This window comes from Macrobrachium rosenbergii, chromosome 56 (genome assembly GCF_040412425.1).
Source record: "Macrobrachium rosenbergii isolate ZJJX-2024 chromosome 56, ASM4041242v1, whole genome shotgun sequence".
In the NCBI taxonomy this organism is placed as follows: domain Eukaryota; kingdom Metazoa; phylum Arthropoda; class Malacostraca; order Decapoda; family Palaemonidae; genus Macrobrachium; species Macrobrachium rosenbergii.
This window is the reverse complement of record NC_089796.1, coordinates 18,761,046-18,780,358: the sequence shown is the minus strand read 5'-3', so window position 1 is coordinate 18,780,358 and position 19,313 is coordinate 18,761,046. Positions and strand designations below refer to the sequence as shown.

At 41.7% G+C, this 19,313-nt stretch overlaps 1 protein-coding gene across 2 annotated transcripts in view; it reads left to right on the top strand.

Annotated features, from left to right (window-relative positions):
* Positions 1–2,966: 2,966 nt before the first annotated feature.
* Ttc19 (tetratricopeptide repeat domain 19) overlaps positions 2,967–19,313 on the top strand; it is a 62,975-nt gene continuing 46,628 nt past the window's right edge. Inside the window, exon 1 of one of the 2 annotated variants that reach the window (XM_067100511.1) lies at positions 2,967–3,013. The gene's annotated coding sequence lies outside the window, so the exon portion shown is untranslated. The remainder of the gene's footprint in view (positions 3,014–19,313) is intronic. The other variant, XM_067100512.1, reaches the window with a different exon arrangement.

The following is a 19,313-nucleotide window of genomic DNA, read 5'->3' as shown; positions in this document are numbered from 1 at the left end:
AATATGCTTTAGATCGCCATGATAAGGAAGTTTGTATGGCTGAACAATGAAAACTAATTGATTTCACATCTAAATATTTTTAACTCTCCAACTGACAGACAGATAAGTGGAAGAAAAAAAAAAAGACTATGGGCGAAGTAAGATAAAAATGCGACATATTTGCAGAGATGACGAGATAGAAAAAAGATAATGATAACTTAAAACATCCTCCTATCTTGCAAAATTTTGACTCGTGATGATAAAATCCCATAATAAGAAAATCAAAACCTATGAAAAATCGCCCCTTAAACTAGGATGTTTATGAAAGTAACGGTACTTTGGTGGAAACACATCAACTAACAAGGGCCATTTGAATTTGAAGATTTAAATGTCTCAGCCAGTTAATGCTTGTAAAGAAAACCCGCAGTTGCTTCAAGAAGCAAAATAGAGAGGTTGGTCGGACAGCAAGTTGGCAGACAGGAAGCGGTAATGGATGTAAAGTAAAAGGCTAAAAAGTGGGTGCTGGTTGATACAGGGTTAAGCATATATCTAAATGAGTGATAATATCTGAAACCTAAAGTTTATGTTCTCGGTCCCAAGGTTAAACCTTCAACTGAAAGAAAATGGCAGTCGCTGGATAACCACAAGACGTTCCAGGTAGTATTGGTAAGTGTATACTCATCTGTAATCTTTTCAGTTGTTCCTTCCACCTCCTGGATTGCTCTCGCTTAAGCTGACAAAAAGTTGGCTACAGCTTTCTACTTCATAATGTATCATCTCACAAGGGATCCCGTCAACTTTTAGAGCCTCTTCATCTTCAACTTTTGTAAAGTCGTTCTTACCTCAAATTAATTTTCAGAGTCATCTTTTAACAACAGTTTTTTTGGCTATGCCTGCCTTCAGTATGTTATTTCCACTCTTCAGCGCCTCAGCCAACTATTTCCTTTATGTAAAACTGCGTTTTATTCTATCTGATAGCATATTACATTGTTACACTGCCCAAAACCAGTAGCTTTTGTTTCATTAATGCAGGACTGTGAGACAGCCTTCTGGCAGTGTCATGAATGCTGATGCTTATAGGATTTAGAGATATTGTAATGGTGCTTAGAAGTGCAAGGTACTGGTTCATTATCTTAAATTTCTCCAGTATTTCTCTGTAGCTGCAAAACACATATTAACAAGGCGCGAGCGCGCGCACACACACACAGATACGCTCCTGCAACACCATAGTCGGCAAATAAGCACCACGGACCTTATCAGTCAACTGGACAGGAATATGAGAAAATAAACAAAAATCTTAAGTAATTTTGTACAAAGCCGAGTAAAAATATAAACACATTCGTAATGGTTGTTTCCTTATATCTACTTTCTAAGCGCCGACATCGCCTGACTTTGTCTTTCATTTTGTGTGTTGGTCGTTTTTTGGTTGTCAGATGATTTGGATACAGTAAATGACCTTCAGCATCAGAGTCTATTGTTTCTGTACTATCGCTTCGACAGCCCATGGGAGAAAAGGCTTTTTTGGGCTGTATAGTCAAGCACTGGGCCATTTTCAGCCATTGAGCGAATAAAGTAGTTAAAGGTAACGACATTCAGGAAATTAATGAGATGAAGTACAAAGAACTGAAGGAAAAAACATTTGCACTAAGAAGATATAGGTTGGCTGGATAGCAAGATGGAAGAAGGAACCAGAATCGAGGTAAGCAAACGTCTGGAAAGTGGGTGCAGCTAGGGGCCGAAGGAGCGCTACAAGCATCCTTTAGTATTTCATACAGGTGCACTGACAGCACTAATCATCTAACAGAGCGTGGGAAGAGACGAGGATAGCACAGTATCAGAGGTCTTGAGAATTATGTTTAAATCTCAGTTTATGGAATTGCAAATTAGTTTGTCTATATGTCTGTCTCCATGAGTAAAAAGTTTATTACAATCTATGGTGGAGCGAATATTTACCTAAGCACCTTCCTTTACCCTTCTACAGCTTGCTTTATTGGTCTTGAATATTGTTTTTACTTCCATCTAATCCATAATTTGATTCTGAATTCTGCGACAGCACTATTTTGATAAAAATCTCCGATTGCTTTTTATGTTCTTGTAATCTCACATTTATGCCTCTATCTGCCTCCCCGAAACGGGATGAATTGTAAAATTTACATTTATTGGCATATGTTCACATTTCCTTCCTATTGATATTATCATTACCGTTACAATGACTATCATTATTCGTAACAAATCTCAATATAACTGGATTTTTATATGTGAATGCTACTTTGCACTGCCTGTACTATTGATGAGCTGAGCTACTGTATGTAACTTATCATGAGGAACTGCCATGCATTTATTGTCGCAACTGATATGCTTATCTGTTGGATTGTGTAGCTTTTTGAAGCTTCAGATAATATATCTTTTATAAAAGGAGGTAGATTAGTATTTTTACGTGTTTTTTACTTACTACTCATGATGAATTAATGACGGCAATGGCATGATAATATATCAAAGAAATTATATGAAACTCAGGTAGGATGAGCAAGAGAATCTACGAATCATCATGATATTAATATTGTTCAGGAAAAGTGGCTGGCAGATATTAAGAGTGAAATGAGAAAAATCTGAAAAGCAGAGCGTTGAGATAACAAAAAATACAAAGTTCATGGAACTGGTAATATAACAAATGAATGAAGATCTGTCACAAAGAGATAAGATATTCTAGATAGACGAGCTTGAAGTGCAATTGCACAGTAACATCAGAAAAACCAAACGGGAATTAGACGCACAATAACGGACAAACGCAGTGTCACCTGTAGGTCAACGTTAGAACTGTTCTCTATTATAAAATCTATATCAACAATTGAAAGTAAGTTTAAACCTACATGAATTGTTTTGTTTAAATTATGATAGATATAAAAATAATTAAATTAATAAAATAAGGTAAATTCACATTCAGATCTGTCATTCAGTGAATAAACTAAACATTTGAATACAAAAGAGTTCCTAACAACAAACCATACCCTGAAATGTAGAACCGTCCCCACAGGTAATTACGTGCATGTATTTTGTTATACTGTGCTTATAGATGCTCATGAATTAAGACATCCGGATGCAAATGGAATACCGAGTGAGTTTAGCATTGTGTGAAGTGTGTTTCACTCTTCAACTCTAATTATGTTGTCAGGAAACATGGTGTGCAATTTCACTCCATATTCAGTTGGTCATACCTGGGCATTACCTAATTTACCGGCAGTTTGTAATGGAAGTTGGCTACACGCAGGTAGTACAGTTGTATCAGTATACTTTATTGGAATTAAAAGACTATTTTAAATTGATTTTCAAGGTCTTTTCCATAGCCTATAGCTTAGGTTAGGCTGCTTAGCCAATATGCATAACCTAATGTGGTCTAACCTATGGGCCTTAAGGCGAACATACGCAAGGGAAGCCTAGAGTAGGGTATTGCCTAGGCTAAACCTAGACAGTTGAGTGTACCAATGGTAAAACTTTACTTAATTTGCACAGCCTGATTCCTGCCAGTCACCGACCGGGACAGATTAGCCCGTGGCCTTGTTGAGGTGGCGTGCAGGGGGGTGAAGCTCTCTCCCCCTGACCAGGTCAAGGCATGTTGCCCTAAGTTAGGTTAGGTAGGTGAGACCTGGTTAGGTCAGGATTATTATAGGCAAGGTTATGTCTATATAGTATGTATGAGGAACCTGTCTCAGATGACGACTGGCAGGAATCAGGCCGTGTAACTAAAGTAAAGTATTACCGTACCATTAATTGCATGCCCAAGACTTGGGTTTGGTGGTCTGAATGATAAGGGATGGATACTTTTTGAAGGGGAAAAATCAATATGTTGCATAATGCAGTTCATCCTCAGTGCTGGTCTTGACAACCTAAATTTCATAAAATCAAGGAAGATAACACAGTCTATAGTTTAAGTGCATGGGGCCAGTTAAGACAACAAACCTAACCTTTCCTAGCATGCTGTGCCCTGACTTAACCAGACCTTTCCTTCCTAACCTGGTTTAGGGTGCCATGCCACGATCTGGCTGGGGGGCTTTGCCCTTCTGGACCCCCCAAGTAACACTAAACATTGGAAACATGGACTGAGCTTCTGCTCAGAGGTAGTGTCAGAGCCTGCTCCTGTTCTGCAAACTACCCAAGCTCATTAACATAAGTGGTATATAGATAATGGCTAATTTTTCTGGCCAACCCTGGCATAGTGAGTATGGATGTGTACCCGATCCTTTTTGTCCTAGTTGTTTATGCCCTGCGACAGCCAGTAAATTTGTTATTACAGTTTCTTGTGGTTGCCCCTAGAGTCCCAGTTCCTGCACAGGCTCCACAGCTGTCAGTGTTCAGATTGACAGCAAGAGTGAGCATCGTAAGTGCCCATGGTGGTTCTTTGCAGCTTTGTATCTTAAATTCAAAAGGTTACTATTTTACCTTTTGAAAAGGTACAGTAGTGAATTTTTTATTATGATTTTACTCTAAACTCACATAGTTTAGTCTTTTTGATGGCCTGAAATTGAAGGTTAAACAGCTTTTTTTATATTTTAGAAACTGTATCTGATCATAATTGGGGAGCAGATAAGAAGTCACCGTTGGAGTTGTATGATTTGCTTTGTAGATCCTAGCCTAATTACGTTTGTCAAATATATGCCTCTGCATGGAAAGCTGTCTCTATACCTTGAATCAAATTCTCAAACTAAGGTGTATTGATCTCCACCTTGGAGAACTTATCCATGCACAAAGTAACTTTGAACAGTCTTGCCCATCTTGGAAGGTTTTGGCTCTTGAGTATTATGCTATGCTTGCCCTTCACAGCTTAACTCATAATTCTTGAAGGAGTCTTTAGACCAAGTCCTTACTCTTAGTTCTGTTTCTTTGCTGACCTCAGCCTTAGTTAAGTGCGATGGTGAGTTGCACATCCTTTAATATCTTATCCAACATTGTGGCAAAACCTCAGACTACATCAGTTTCTGAAAAGAAATTCAAGATTTTTTTGATTTCCTAACCTCTGGGGCTTTGTTGGGCAGGATTCAGATGAGATGCTTTTGCATCCATTGCAAGCTGTGCAAACATATCTGAAAAGGACCCAACCTCTCAGACCAGTGTCTGTGTCTTCTTGTTAGCACTGGCAGTCACAAGGAGGAGATTTTCAAGAATACTCTCTATGGCTTCAGGAAGCCATCAAGTGGGTGTACAGGTTATCCTGTGAGGAGGAGGATCAACCATCCAGGTGAGAGCTCAAGAAGTAAGGGGCTTTGCCCTGTTTCTAAACTCTGAGGAACTGTTCAGTTTCTCAGGTAACGAGGGCAGGTTTCTGGTGTTGACGGGCCACTTTTGCCTTATTTTACCTTAGGGATGATGTCCACAGATCCTTGGACACCATCTCCTTAACCCTTAATGGACGGGAATCATATGGGTATCTATAACAGGTTTTGAGTGATGGACAGGATAATTCATATGAGTATTAATATTACATGCCATTCGGTTTGGATGACTTTAGCAGGAAAAATGTTCCTGTCACTTCAATGGCCCACAAATGACTTATGGTAGCTATAATACTCAGCACGGGAGAGACATTGATCAGTATGCCTTGAGATTTTAGAGGGGAATGTACTGCCCCTGCAGCCCCTGGATGTCTTTTTTTTTTATTTGCTCATGCATATACCCAGGGATTGTTGTTGATTTTAGTTCATATCTTTTATGATAGTATGTCAGCTATAATTGTAATTTTGCATAGAAAACTGCAAAGAAATATTAGAAGAAACCTGTGTACCTCACAAAAGTTATTGCATCTCCCCATCTCAATAGATCTTGTAAATATTTGACAACAAATATACAGGCAGTCCCCGGTCATCGCCGTGGGTTCCGTTCCAATGGTATGACGATAAGTGAAAATTGCCAATAACCGAAAATTGCCGATTTTCGGTTATAGGTGCCTCTGTTAGGTTTGCATCAGCGCCAATACGCGATTATCGGTGCTGATAAGCGAAAATTGGTGCACATCGGTGCCGAAAATAGCCGGTTTTCATCGTTAGACAAGTGCTGAAAAACCGAATTGTCGATGACCAAGCCTACCGATAACCAGGGGCTGCCTGTATTCAGAATTTTTTACTGATTTTAGTTCTTATCTGTTTTGATACTGTGCGAGCTGTAATTATAATTTTACAGAATAAAATAAAATAAATTATCAATAAAACATGGATAACTTGGTAAAATTAACATATTTTTATGGATGTCTTGTAAAAGAGGCCCCACATAAGGTTGTAAATAGTAATTTTCGTCTTCCCATGGAAAGTAGGGAAAAATTTTTAGAATTTTTTTCTTATACCATGTGCATTTGCATATCTTCCTCTTTCCATTGATGTTTTTTTTCTTAAATTGGCCAACCTTTAAGTTTGCCCAGTCTGGAGGTTTGCTTAATATATATGTAGCCTGTCCCGTAAGGGTTAAGACCTGTGGTGGCTGCTCAGTGGGTTTTGCAGCCATCCAAGCTCCTCTTGGAAAGAAAAGCATCACACAAGGTATGCAAATAACAATAGGCAGAACGTTAAATAAATGAGTGACAGGCTTTTCTGACTCCCTTCTCCTTTTATATCTTTTAGATAGAGTGGTTCGTGGTGGTAGGTTTCTGTTTCCTAATACTAGTTGTTATGACTTGGACTTGTTATGACTTGGACCATCAGCGGATGGTTTCTTGTTTGTCACTTTTTAATAATTTTATTAACAGAGATCTTTCACATTCACAATTAATCCATGATCCCCTTTTCGTACCGAGAGCAACCAGATTTGCTGAACAGCGGCACCAATATGCAGTAAATGTGCCTCGCTGTCGAACTTCCCAGTTCCAGAGTTCCTTTATTCCTCACACTGTTGGACTATGGAACAGCCTCCCAGAGGATGTTGTGCAATTGGAACTTGAGAAGCTCAAGCGAAGGTGCAATGCATTACTATCCTAATACTGTTTGCCTTGCATTTCAATACATTTTTATCTTTTTGTTAATTTATTAATTTATTTTTTCTTTTTTAATAAGTGAGTGGACTTACCTTTCTGTATTTCTATTACCTCCTTATTTCTTCCCTAATGAACACATATACTTTGGAAGCTTGAACTCAAGTCAATGGCCCTGTGGGCTTGTTCCATATGGGTGTCTGTACTTTACTGTGGTAATTTACTGCACATAATTACATTAGAAATTTTAATTGCAATTGAATTATGTTGCAATATATTTACTGCCAGCAATCCCATTGCTTATTTTTTCATCGCAGCATAAACCATCACACAACAATATTTATCTAAAAATGAGATTCAGCGTAAACTAGAAAAAGTAAAACTTATGGAAAATTCCCCTCACATAGTCCAGTAGTTTGCAATTTTGTAATTACTAAACCATTCGAATACTCAAAAAGACAAATTATGGGCAATTCCCTTTAGATAGTCCAGCAGTTCGCTATTTTGGAAGTCATTGACGAGGGAAATCTACTTACTGGGTATCTAATTGCCCATAAAAGAAAATTTAAAGACAATTCCCCTTATATAGTCTAATAGTTCGCAGTTTTCTAATTACTAAACCATTCGAATTCACCTGCTCCTTTGTTCAAGTCCTGCCTACTACTTTTAATATAAGAAATTGTTTCTTACAGTTTTCAGTTTTTATTTGCTATTTTTCTTAAAACGAACACACTCGCAAGCCCTCAAATTGACTTCAATACGTCTTAAGCATAAGAAAACAGAAAAAGCTCATTGATAATGTAATCTGTTTGTGAGAGAGAGGACAAATGGAGAAAATACTATTTGGAAATATGATCAAGTTATACAACAAAGTGCCATGCAAGAGTTCGTAAAATGGAGAATCCATTGCAAAATAATTTGGAGAACACAATCATGCAGGCAATGATGCTCATGGTAAAGCTACTAGAGTGATAAATGCCACAAAAGAAAATGCCATTTTGACTCGGGGAAACAATGCATTACATCACAACCCAGGCATACAATGGGATAGCCCAAGCAGTTGCTGGTCAGCTACCAACCCCTCAGTACTTAAAAAGGAATATTCAAAATGTTAGAAACGTAGCAATGCAGGCCTCTGCAAATCCAGTATTTTTACTCCAGTTAAACATATCTCCTGACTACTAGGTAACACATGCAAATCAGCCTTTTCTTCTGTTTGATAGTGATGATGGACGAGACCGAATTATTCTGTTTCAAAATACATTCCCTGGATACTTCATACAGCACTTAGTTCGCACGCGCGAGAAAACAACACTTACAACATTATCACCTTAATACCACTAACCCATAAAGAAAAAATTCTTAAACCACCAATTATCACCTCTGGTAACGATCAAAACAGCGCCACGCCCCTCTCCCGCTCAGCTGATCATCAGTTAGTTTTCTCATTCCGAGAGGTTCTCTCGGCTTAGCTTCACTTTCAACTTTAGGATTTCCTTATTCCTGTTTTGTCACCTGCTTCTTATTCCCAGTATGGATTCCAAGGATTATCGTCACAGGACTTTGACAAGTGTGACTCCAGACGCAGCTGTAAAAATTGCAAGACTCGGATGAGTAGCCTGTCTAATGATAGACATTCTATTTGTAATTCTATTTGTAATTGTAGAGGGGGGCATTGTACGGAGAGTAAGAAATGTGCCGATTGAACAATGGTCATCTGATGAGTTTGCCAGATATGTCAAACATCAAAATCTCTAGTACAAAAACGAAAATCTAAAGCTAAGACGGCTGCTATTCAAGGGGTTATCGAGAAGCCCTTAACCGAACCTTCTTCGGGTAATAGCAATGATGTTGTAAATGTTGCAGATGCTTCCGGTGAGCACTTGTCAAAATCTGATATAACTGATCTTTTTGATAAATCAGTCAGTCAATTTTCTGCATCTTTTTCGGATCAGATTGCTGAATCGATGCAGATGTTTTTTATTGAATTAGGCAATCTTTTAGATAGGGGATTAGGGACTGAAGATGATGATGTTTGTACCACTAACCCTTCTTTTTTTCAGACATTCCCCCGACTGCCTCGGTCTGCCATTCCTCTAATAAAGGAATTAATGATCCGCCTCTGCTTAACCCCCGAGAAGTGTCATGTCGGCATGGGGGGGAACCAGTTGGCCTGTGTCGGGTATTTTTTTTCCCTGATATTATTAATTGTATTGATTTTGTTAAAGCTAGGCAATTAGGTTTAAATATTCCTGAACAAGTAGCTCAACTTGTTTATTCTCAGCGATCTGACGTGCGTCATGGTTCAGGTGTCGCATCTCAGGGTTTGCCGTGCAGTATAGGTGCGAATCTTGATGGGTCAGTTTCTCAGGGTCATGGTGATGGTGTTTTTCCTCCGCAAGGTGTTGGGTCGTCGCAGGTTTCTCCTGCACCTGTGGTTTCGCAGGTTCGTCCTGTCATTAGGTTGTCGCAAGATATTCTTGCTTCTGGGAGTTCGCAGGTTCCACCTGTGTCCGGTTTGTTGCAGGCTCTCCCTGCGCTGGGTTGTTCGCAGGCTTTGCCTTCGTCTGGAATTGTGAAGAGTCAGTCCACCTTTGCGATTTCGGTGTCGGGTTCATTGTCTGGGTCTTTGCAGGGTGTTCCTGCTTCAGATATTTTGCAGTCTCACTCTCCCGCTTCTTTTTCGCAGAGTTCAGCTGCTCCTTGTCATTCGCAGCTTCATCCCTCGTCTGGCGAGAGTAGTTCGCAGATTCTTTCTGCTTCTACTTCTGTCCCTTTGTCTTCGCTGGGTTCTTCACTTTCTTCTCAGGCTCCTGGGTGTTCGTGAGGGATTCGTCCTTTCCTCCTCCTCCTCAGAAGTCGGTTGGGTTTGATTTTTCTAATTTTCAGTCTGTTTCTAATGAGGATGATGCTTCGTCTATTGGGGATTCTGGTTCTGATTCCCAACTCGACGAGGTTTTTAAGCTTATTTGGGCTTTCCATCCAAAATCCATTCCGGAATCTTCCAATCCTATGAAAGGTTGCGCCTTAGAGAAGATTTATTCCTCCAAGGTTAAGGAGGGTAAATCAGAGCATAGAGTCAATCTTTACGATAGAATTTCGGAGGTTATCCAAGATGTTAGGAATAGATTTCAACCTCACTATCGGAAGGTAAGGTTTCACTTTGTCCTCTTCCTCATAAGAAGAAATTATATTTAGCCCGGATTCGCCTGATCTTGCCCGGTTCTCCCAAACCTAACGTAGCTTCAGGTAGGCTTTCGCGCCTGTTTCGCAGAAGAGGTCTTTGAGCATCTCGTATGATGAATGTTCCGATTAGAATCTTTAGGTCATCACCAGCTGGAAAATAATTCTTTTTCTTTCTGGCTCCTCTCCACTCTCCTTAACTTCATTAAAGAATCGGGATTCGTCCCTCCGGATCCCTCGATCTTTGAGGCTCTCATTCAGTCTTTTTCCATTTCTCTAGTTAATTCCTCCAATATTGCTGCCTCTATCGCTACCTTCCTTCAAGTCAAGAGAAGGGAAGGTATCTTATCTCATTTGCCTCCGCATGTACAGTACAACAATTCCAAAAGACCCAATTATTGTCCTCCCCCTTAGCAGGTCAGGATTTATTTGAGCAAGAGAGACTAGAAAGAGTCATTAGTGAAGTTAAAGATGACTCCACTACTTCAGCCAAGTTAGCTATTTCTAAGGCGGTCAAATTGCCCTCTTTTTCTTCAGCCAGGTTCCTCCCGAAGGCCTCTTCTGGTGGTTCTGGGGTTAATGTCGGCGCCTCTACTTGTGGCTCCGGTAGAGGTAGGGGCTCTTATCGAGGCGGAATATCTAATTTTGTCAATAAGCGTCTGACTTCTCCAGCGCCGCAGGCCCTCCTGCAAATCTCCCGTGGGCGATCTCCTAGAGGACGGGGTTTTCGCCGCTAGGAGCCATTCCCTGTCCGGTTCAGATTGGCGGCTGTCTGTCCCTTCACTGGACATCTTGGAGGGACAAAGGTGTAGACTCGTGGGTGGTGGAAGTCCTCAGGGAGGGGTATGTGATTCCTTTCCACACCCTCCCTCTCTCTGGGACTCCCATCACCCGATTCGTATTCCCTTTCCATCAGAGGGATAGCGCTGGAGGAGGAGATCCGAGCTCTTCAGCAGAAGGGGTGCGATCGAGCCCGCGTCTCCGTCTCCAGGCTATTACAGCCGCATGTTCGTGGTGCCCAAGGCGACTGGAGGATGGAGACCCATTATCGATCTCTCCATCCTAAACACCTTTATTGTAAAGACCAAATTTCATATGGAGACTACCCAGTCTGTCCTTCAGTCCATTCGGAGGGACGACTGGATGGTCTCCATAGATCTGAAGGACGCCCACCTTCAGATTCCTATTCGTCCATCGTCACGCAAGTTCCTCTGCTTCGTAGCTGGAGGCAGGGCTTGGCAATTCAAAGTCCTGTGTTTTGGTCTTACTACGGCACCTCAGGTGTTCACGAGGATAATGGCTCCTGTATCTGCTTTTCTCCACCAGGCCGGAGTAAGGATACTCCGGTACCTGGACGATTGGCTGGTTCTGGCTTCTTCGAAGGAAGCAATGATCCGGGCAAGGGAACTGGTAATAGACCTGTGTCAGACTCTCGGAATTGTTATAAATTTCGAGAAGTCCAATCTGACACCCTCTCAATCTATGACTTATCTGGGGATCAGGTTGGAGTCCTCGATTTTGAGGGCTTTCCCGACTCCCTTGAAGGTAGAAAGGTTCTTCTCAATAGCAGAAGAATTTCTATCCTCAAGGGAGCAATCTGCGGCGTTTTAGAGGGTTCTCTTGGGCCATCTGTCTTCTCTGGCTCATCTAGTTCCTGGAGCTCAGCTTCGCATGAGGGCACTCCAACTGGCTCTCAGGAGGAGCTGGGACTTCGACGATGACTCTGTCCTGATCCCTTGGGACTCGGCTTGTCACGACGACCTTCTCTGGTGGATAGAAGAGGATCGCCTTGCATCAGGAATCTCTCTCGTGACCTCCCCACCAGAACTTCTGTTTTGGTCCGACGCCTCGGGCGTGGGTTGGGGCGCAAATCTGACGAACCACCCGCCTCAGGGATTTGGTCCAGCGAGAATCCGTCCCTATCCATCAATGCAAGGGAGCTGATTGCGGTGGAGAGGGGTCTTCACTTTTTCAAGATTTGCTCAAGAGCCGAACGGTGGCTGTCTTCTCGGACAACACGACAGCAATCTCGAATTTGAGACGTGGGGGTGTCCGCTCAGTCGATTCTCAACGATATAGCTCAGAGAATCTTGAGATGGACAGAGACCTTGCAGATCTCTCTCCGCCCTCAGTTTGTTATGGGTCGCTGCAACGTGATTGCAGATGCTCTCTCAAGACCCAACCAAATCATAGGGTCAGAATGGACGCTGGACATGGAAGTTTTCAACAAGCTAAGGAGGAGATGGCCAGAACATAGACCTACGGTAAATATCGCTAAATCACCGCTATGCATGCTTATATTGCGCCAACCTCGGACCCTATGGCTGTGGGTGGATGCTGAGATGTTACAATTCATGGACAATCTTTTCAGGCTTACGCTTTTCCTTTGCAATGATCCGCCAGGTGATCACCAAGGTTGAAGTCTTCCACCAATCATCAGGCTAACTCTAATTGTTCCATAATTATGGCTTCAAAGGGAGTGGTTCAAATTTGATGGAACACCTTCGAACCACCTGTTCCTTCCACCCAGACAACCACCTTCACAACCCTCGCAAAAGCGCAGGTTCCACAGTAGTCTCTAATGCTTCGTTTTCATGCTGTCACTTCAGCGATTCATGAGCTCTCAGGCCTTTCTCAGAGCGGCCAAGGTCTCTAGCCACTGCAGAAGCAAAAATCTTCTTTAGCCTCTTATCAATCTATGGAAAGTTCACAGAGGTTGGTGCACGAGGCAAGGACATTTATTTCCTCAAGGCCCTTCCATTCCTAGCAAGGTTACGGAATTTTTTCTGTGGTTATGGAGCATCGTCATTTCTCTGTCCCTACCATTAAGGCTTACAGGTCTATGCTTTCAGCAGTTTTTAGATTTAAGCTACCTTCCATCAGCTCAGACCTGGCCATCAGAGATCTCATTAAAGCCTTCGAGATACAAGCCCTAGGAAGGCTTCCTCCTTCCCCTCTGGGATCTTAATGTGGTTTTGCAAGACCTCATGTCCTCTAAATATGAACCTCCTTGGCATCAAAGGACCTAAGGATCATGACGAAGAAGGTCCTCTTTAGTAGCTCAGCCACAGCTAAAGGGTCGGTGAGCTCCAAGCCCTTTCCTCTTCGGTCCCTTCCCAGGAGAGGATTTAGTTCTCTTATGTCTCCCACTTCATGGCTAAGACGGAATCGCTAGTGCTTCTGTTCCCAGGTCTTTTATCCTGAAGTCCCTCAGAGACTTTGCGGGTGATCTCCTGAGGGTTCACTTCTTTGTCCAGTTAGGGATTGTTATTTATCTAGACAGGACTCAAGGACCTCGTCCCGCCCAAGTGTCCTATTTATTTCTCCTAAGAGACCCAGAAGAGCATTTCCAAAATGCCATTTCTTTCTTCCTGAGAGAAGATTTTGGTGCTGGAGCACTGGGAGGTGTAGGGGTCCTCCTCCCAGGGCCCACAGTATTAGATCTATAGCCACTAGTGGCTTTTCTAAGAATTGTTCTATCTCTAGGGTGCTGGAGGCTGCATCCTGAGATCCACCTTGCCTTTTTCTATTTTATTTTAAAGATATTTCATGCAGTTTAGATGGTTGTTCCTCTTTGCATTTTTTTGTTGCTATATCAGGTCATTAATTAATTAACCATTATTTATTTTATATATTTATATGGTTAAATATATATTTTAAAAATTATTATTTATTATTCTGATTGATTAATAAGCAATTTATTAGTTAAGACATTAACTTCATTGCAATTTCCTCAGTATGTTTGGGTTAAGTTCTCGAGTCTCTGGCAGGCGAGACTAACTTGACATGACTAGACTGTTCTCATAAGAGCAAAGTGGATGTAGGGCCATGTTGCCTCCACACTTTATCCCTGAGACTCATATAAGAGCAAAGTGGATGTAGGCTATGTTGCCCCACACCTTATCCTGAGACGTCAGACCTTCTTATGCATACCTGACCTCCATGAGTCGGCAGAACTCTGAGTCTAGGGAGCACGCAGCCTCTTCTATTCTACCAAGCTAATGAGTAGAATAGTTGATAGGTCACCAATCAACCTCTAGTACATCGATCCCACCTCCAGTAAAATTTTGGGATGGTGGTTGTATGAAGTATCCAGGGAATGTATTTCTTGAAAATGGAATTTTCATTCAAAATTAATTTCAATATACTTACCTGGATACTTATATACATCCCACCCACCTCCCACTCTCAATGTTGGGATTACTGAGATCAGCTGAGCGGGAGAGGGGGTGGGCCACGTTTACACGGTCGCTACCAGAGGTGATAATTGGTGGTTTAAGAATTTTTTTATGGGTTAGTGGTATTATGATAATGTTGTATGTTGTTTTCTCGCGAAGGCTGAACTAAGTGCTGTATGAAGTATCCAGGTAAGTATATTGAAATTAATTTTAGAATGAAATTCCATTTTTGACTCAAAGAAATCTGCATGTATGATCCAGTGCAAACGTTTGATATGCAGATGGGACGTTTAGAACAGTACTGTACCCCCTTTATTCAAGCAGCTGTATATGCACAATACATGGTATCATGAATGGTGATGTTTTGCCTCTTGTTTATGTTTTAATGGCCAAACAAACTGAAGAGAGTTATAAGAAGCTTTTGTCAGAACTAAAAGCGTAAGAGCCAACCTTGTCACCAAACACATTAATGACAGATTTTGAATGTGCTGCAATTAATGCTTTCAGAGCAGTTTTTCCCAATTCAGATAAAAAAGGTTGTTTTTATCATTTTTCCAAATGTTTATTTTGATCCATTCAATCAAATGATATACAATAGTTGTACAAAACAGATGCAGAATTTGCATCAAAAATGCTTATGATTGCAGCAGTTGCATTTGTGTTGGTATTAGATGTAGTAGGCTCATTTGAATATTTAATCAATGATAATGATTATCTTGAAGAAGCCCAGCCTGTCTTAGATTACGTAGAGTAGCCTATATGTGGATTGGATGCCCAAACCATCGCTCAGTAGGTCAACCTTCACAGTTTGATCATGTTTTATGGAATTGTTTTGACTCTGCCAAGCAAGATGCCTCTAAAACAAGCAATTCTTGTGAAGGCTGGCATCGATTGTTCAGCGAGTTGATTGGCGCATCTCATCCTATGATCTGGAAATTTTTAGACATTTTGAAGAAAGAAAAATGAAGAAATGAAGCAATAATGGAACACTATACCACTGATTCAAACATTCCTCGTCATAAAAAAAATATAAGGAAAGTACTGTAAGAATCTAACGCATAGTAAGTGACTTCGAAAATTGCCAACTACTGGACTATTTAACGGGAATTGCCCATAATTTGTCTTTTTGAGTATTGATGACATCCTGTTTAAATGTCTTTTTTAGAATAAATTTTTTTTTCAGTTTGCCTTTGAATTTCTTTACATATTGTTATGTAATAAGATGTATTAGTTTGTATTAATAGATGAATAAATGATTTTTAATGAATATCACCTTTTTTGCCCCTTTTTATATCTTGAGGTGTGATGTTTGTCCTTTGAGTACTGTATCTTTACATTTTTTCAAAATAAATATTGTTCTGTGATGTTTTTACCTTGCGATGAAAAAACAAGCGATGAAATTACTGGCGATGTAATGTTTTGCAATGTAGTTCCATTGCAATGAAAATGTCTAATATGTAATCCCCATGCAATGAAATTACCATGTTGAAATTACAGTGAATCTTCCATATGAATAGGTTTCATCTTCTGAATAATAACAATAATAATAATAATTTATTGTTTATCTTTGTGAGGCAGCAGCTAGGTTGAGTATGTACTGAAATTGTCCTTGATACAGGTGAGCTTCACACTCAGTCATCCATAGAACTTTGTCTTATAACTTGTAACCCCCCCACTCTCCTATTTAACAAGTGGGTTAGGGGCTAAAGCTATCATTTGAACCCATTATTTGTTCCTACACGATATACAAACCATCGGTCCTTTACATTAGGAATTACTTACGGCGAAGCTGGAAACAGCTGTTAAACTCTTGAACAAGGTTGTTAGGCAATAACTACTGACAGGTAGGCGGGAATACCCGGATCTCTTTGCCTGAATGTCGTTAAGCTCTTTATTTATCCCGGTGAGATCTTTGGGAGGGGTCTCTCCTTTGTCTCGGGCTGGCGAAGATCGTGAGGGGGTGGGGTGCTTAAGCGGCGGTCGGGCAACCCTCATTCAGGGCCTCCTCTCGCTCACAGAGGGGGCACCTCCTCGAGTGAGAAGCCTCCCTCTAGTAACCATCTTTGCTTTTTTTCTTTCAGGTTGACAGTGAGCATCGTATGCTCAGCAGTACTGTAGTTGGCTAGATATCTCAATCTTGAACATCTTAGCCTGGAGGAGTTCCCACTCATACAGGCACGTGCTTACCAGGACTCCACCACAGTACAGTCATACCTGAACTTATGCGAGGTTAGGTTCCAGACCCTCTCGCGCAAGACGAATTTCCCCGTAAGTTTGGCACGGTCTCTAAAAATGCTAATAAGTGCTTATTTCTAGAATTTAAACACTAAATATGACAATAATCATGCTCCCAGAGTATTAAACTAACTTTGAAATGAAATTAAAGTTACTGTAATTTCATTTAAAAGTTAGCTAATCAGCAATACTGCCCCTTCTTGTCATTTTAAATCGACATGTCTGACGGCTTTGCCTTCGAGCTTCTTACAAAAGATGAGGGAAAGATGTTTGTTTAAAATATGTATCACGTATGAATTTTGTAATTACAGTTATGTTATTATTATTATTATTATTATTATTATTATTATTATTATTATTATTATTATTATTATTATTATTATTATTATCATTATTATTATTATTATTGTTATTTAATCTTATTATTAATCTTATTAACATTTGAAAATTAGTATATACTTATTATTAGGTAAAAAGTTTATTTATCATAAAAAAACAAATAAACATATACATGTACCATAAAAATTCTCTCATCTCAGTAAAAGAGAGAGAGAGAGAGAGAGAGAGAGAGATTATTACTTTTATTATTTAATGTTATTTAATTTATGCATAAAAGCTTGAAAACTTATAAATTTCATAAAAAATTAAACATAAACACTTTTGCAGGGTTTCTCAGTATTCACAAATATTCGCATATCTATGAAAAACTCATGTGTGACAGTTAGTTAGGTTCCAGTGAAAAGTTGGTGTGTGTGAATTCGTGCAACTCGAATTGCTCAAGTTCGGGGTATTACTGCACCTTGTTGGGTGGCTTAGGTCCATGTTGCAACACTGCGCCCCATCGATGTGGATCAGTAGCTATCATTCGCTTGCTCTCATGCATGCTGTGGCACTGCCTCTGGTGTATCTGTGGTGCTGTCTACTCCTGCTGTGCCTCCTGTTTTGATTGCTCCTCTTTCCTGGGTGACCAGTCACAGAGCAGCTCCTCCTGGTCTCCTGCCGCAGCTGCCCTTGTCGTTCCTTTCACTGCTAATGATGTTCCTGTAGCCTCTGCTGTCCGGACAGCTCCTGTAGCTCCTCTCTCAGCTGTCTGATTGCACCTGTTGCCACTCCTTGCCATTGCTGTAGCTCCTCTGTCTGGACCGCTTCTGTAGTTCCTGCCTTGGCTGTGCTGATCGCCCCTGTTGTCACTTCCGGCGTTTGTTTCCCGGGCCGCTTTTGTTGTGTTCCTGCCTAACTGACTTGGAGGTTTCTATGTTTTGTGTCCACCTTCATGTAGATGTTGGAGTGGAGGCTAAGGAAGTCGCCCTGTGGGAGATAGCCGTCATCTTCTGCTTCATCTTTGACTTCGTCTTCTGCTGCCTCTTCCCTTCCTCTTCCGAGGTTCGAGGGGGTCCCAAGAAATCGGATAGGTCCTGTCAGCCGAAGGAGAGGAAGACTGATTCTTCTCCCCTTGATGTCCTTTATTGGATGTCTAAGGATTGCATCTTCCCAAACTTCGGGTTTGGGAACAGATTCGTGTACCCCTGGGTTTTGTGTCTCAGGAGCTGCAGGTGCATAGACCTCGGTTTGAGCTCTAGTCACCAGTCTTAGAGGTTCTGCCTCTAAGACAGGTGCTGTTTCGAGCGCTCGTTCACGAGCTGCTCCAAGTGCTCAAGATTCTGTGGAATATCGAGTATCCCGAACTAGTACTGCAGTACTGGAGAGTACTCTCCCTATCTCAGTTCAGGAGGAGCGCAAGAGAAATTGCCGAGGCACCTAGGTGTCTTGGCTCTTCCCGCCAACACTGCAGGCGCTCCCTGAGGGCTTGCCAGTGCTCGGTCAGGTTCCCAACCTGGTGTCTCGATCCCGACGGTTCGAATGCCTGAAGAAGCAGGAAAGAGGTTCCCTTCAGGAGTCCTGTGGGACTTTTAAGGGACTGCCTCTCTCCAGGGAGGCATTTTTCTCTCGTTGGCTCTTCCTGCCCTTGGGCAGGAACCACTTCGCATTCTCCTCTGGGGTCTTGCGTTTCAGGGGCCTCGAGTGCATGGCCTTGAGAGGCAGTGCCCTCATTGCTAGTCCTTAGAAGTCAACATCTAAGACTGGTTCTGTGCCTGTCCCTTTTCGATTTCTTAGGAAGCTGAAAGGAGCCGCTCCCAATGATTGTTCTTTCAAGATTTGGTAGTCTCGTAGGGCACTCGATACTACATGCCAGCTGCTTTGGTTGCTTGGCTGGGTCCCACCCTTGTGTCTTGGATCTTAGTGTTCGAGCACGCAGGACAGCAGACACAGAATCCCCCTTTAAACCTTCTTTTCGAGGGGCTTCGGCCTCGAAGGAGTTTTAGAGTTCAGGAAGTCAGCACTAGTTCATGGCAGACGAGTTCTGCCCTGCCCAGCTTCCGATTGTGTTCGCGCGATTGGCTCGGCTCAGCTTGCTTGTCCCACCCAGCCCCTGATCACGTTTGCGTGACTGGCTCGGCTCGCCTCGCTTCCACCCAGTCCAGATCGTGTTCGCGTGATCGGCTTGGATTGGTGTGGCTTGGCTTGGCCCTGCTCGGTTCTTCCAAATCAAGTTCTTGACACTGTTTGAGTAAATTCCCCTTCCTGCAGTCATCACCTTCGGTTGGTTATCGCTCATGGTCTGCCTCTCCTGCTGGTCTTCCTGGCAGGACAGGTAGGGTTGCTCTTTCTCCTCACATGTTCTCTTTTCCTCTCAGTTGTTCTGAGAGGTGTGAGATGAACAGAGAGAACTCTCATGAACTTATCTTTCTTCGGAGTTCGGCTGCTGGAATGTACTTTAGGGATCG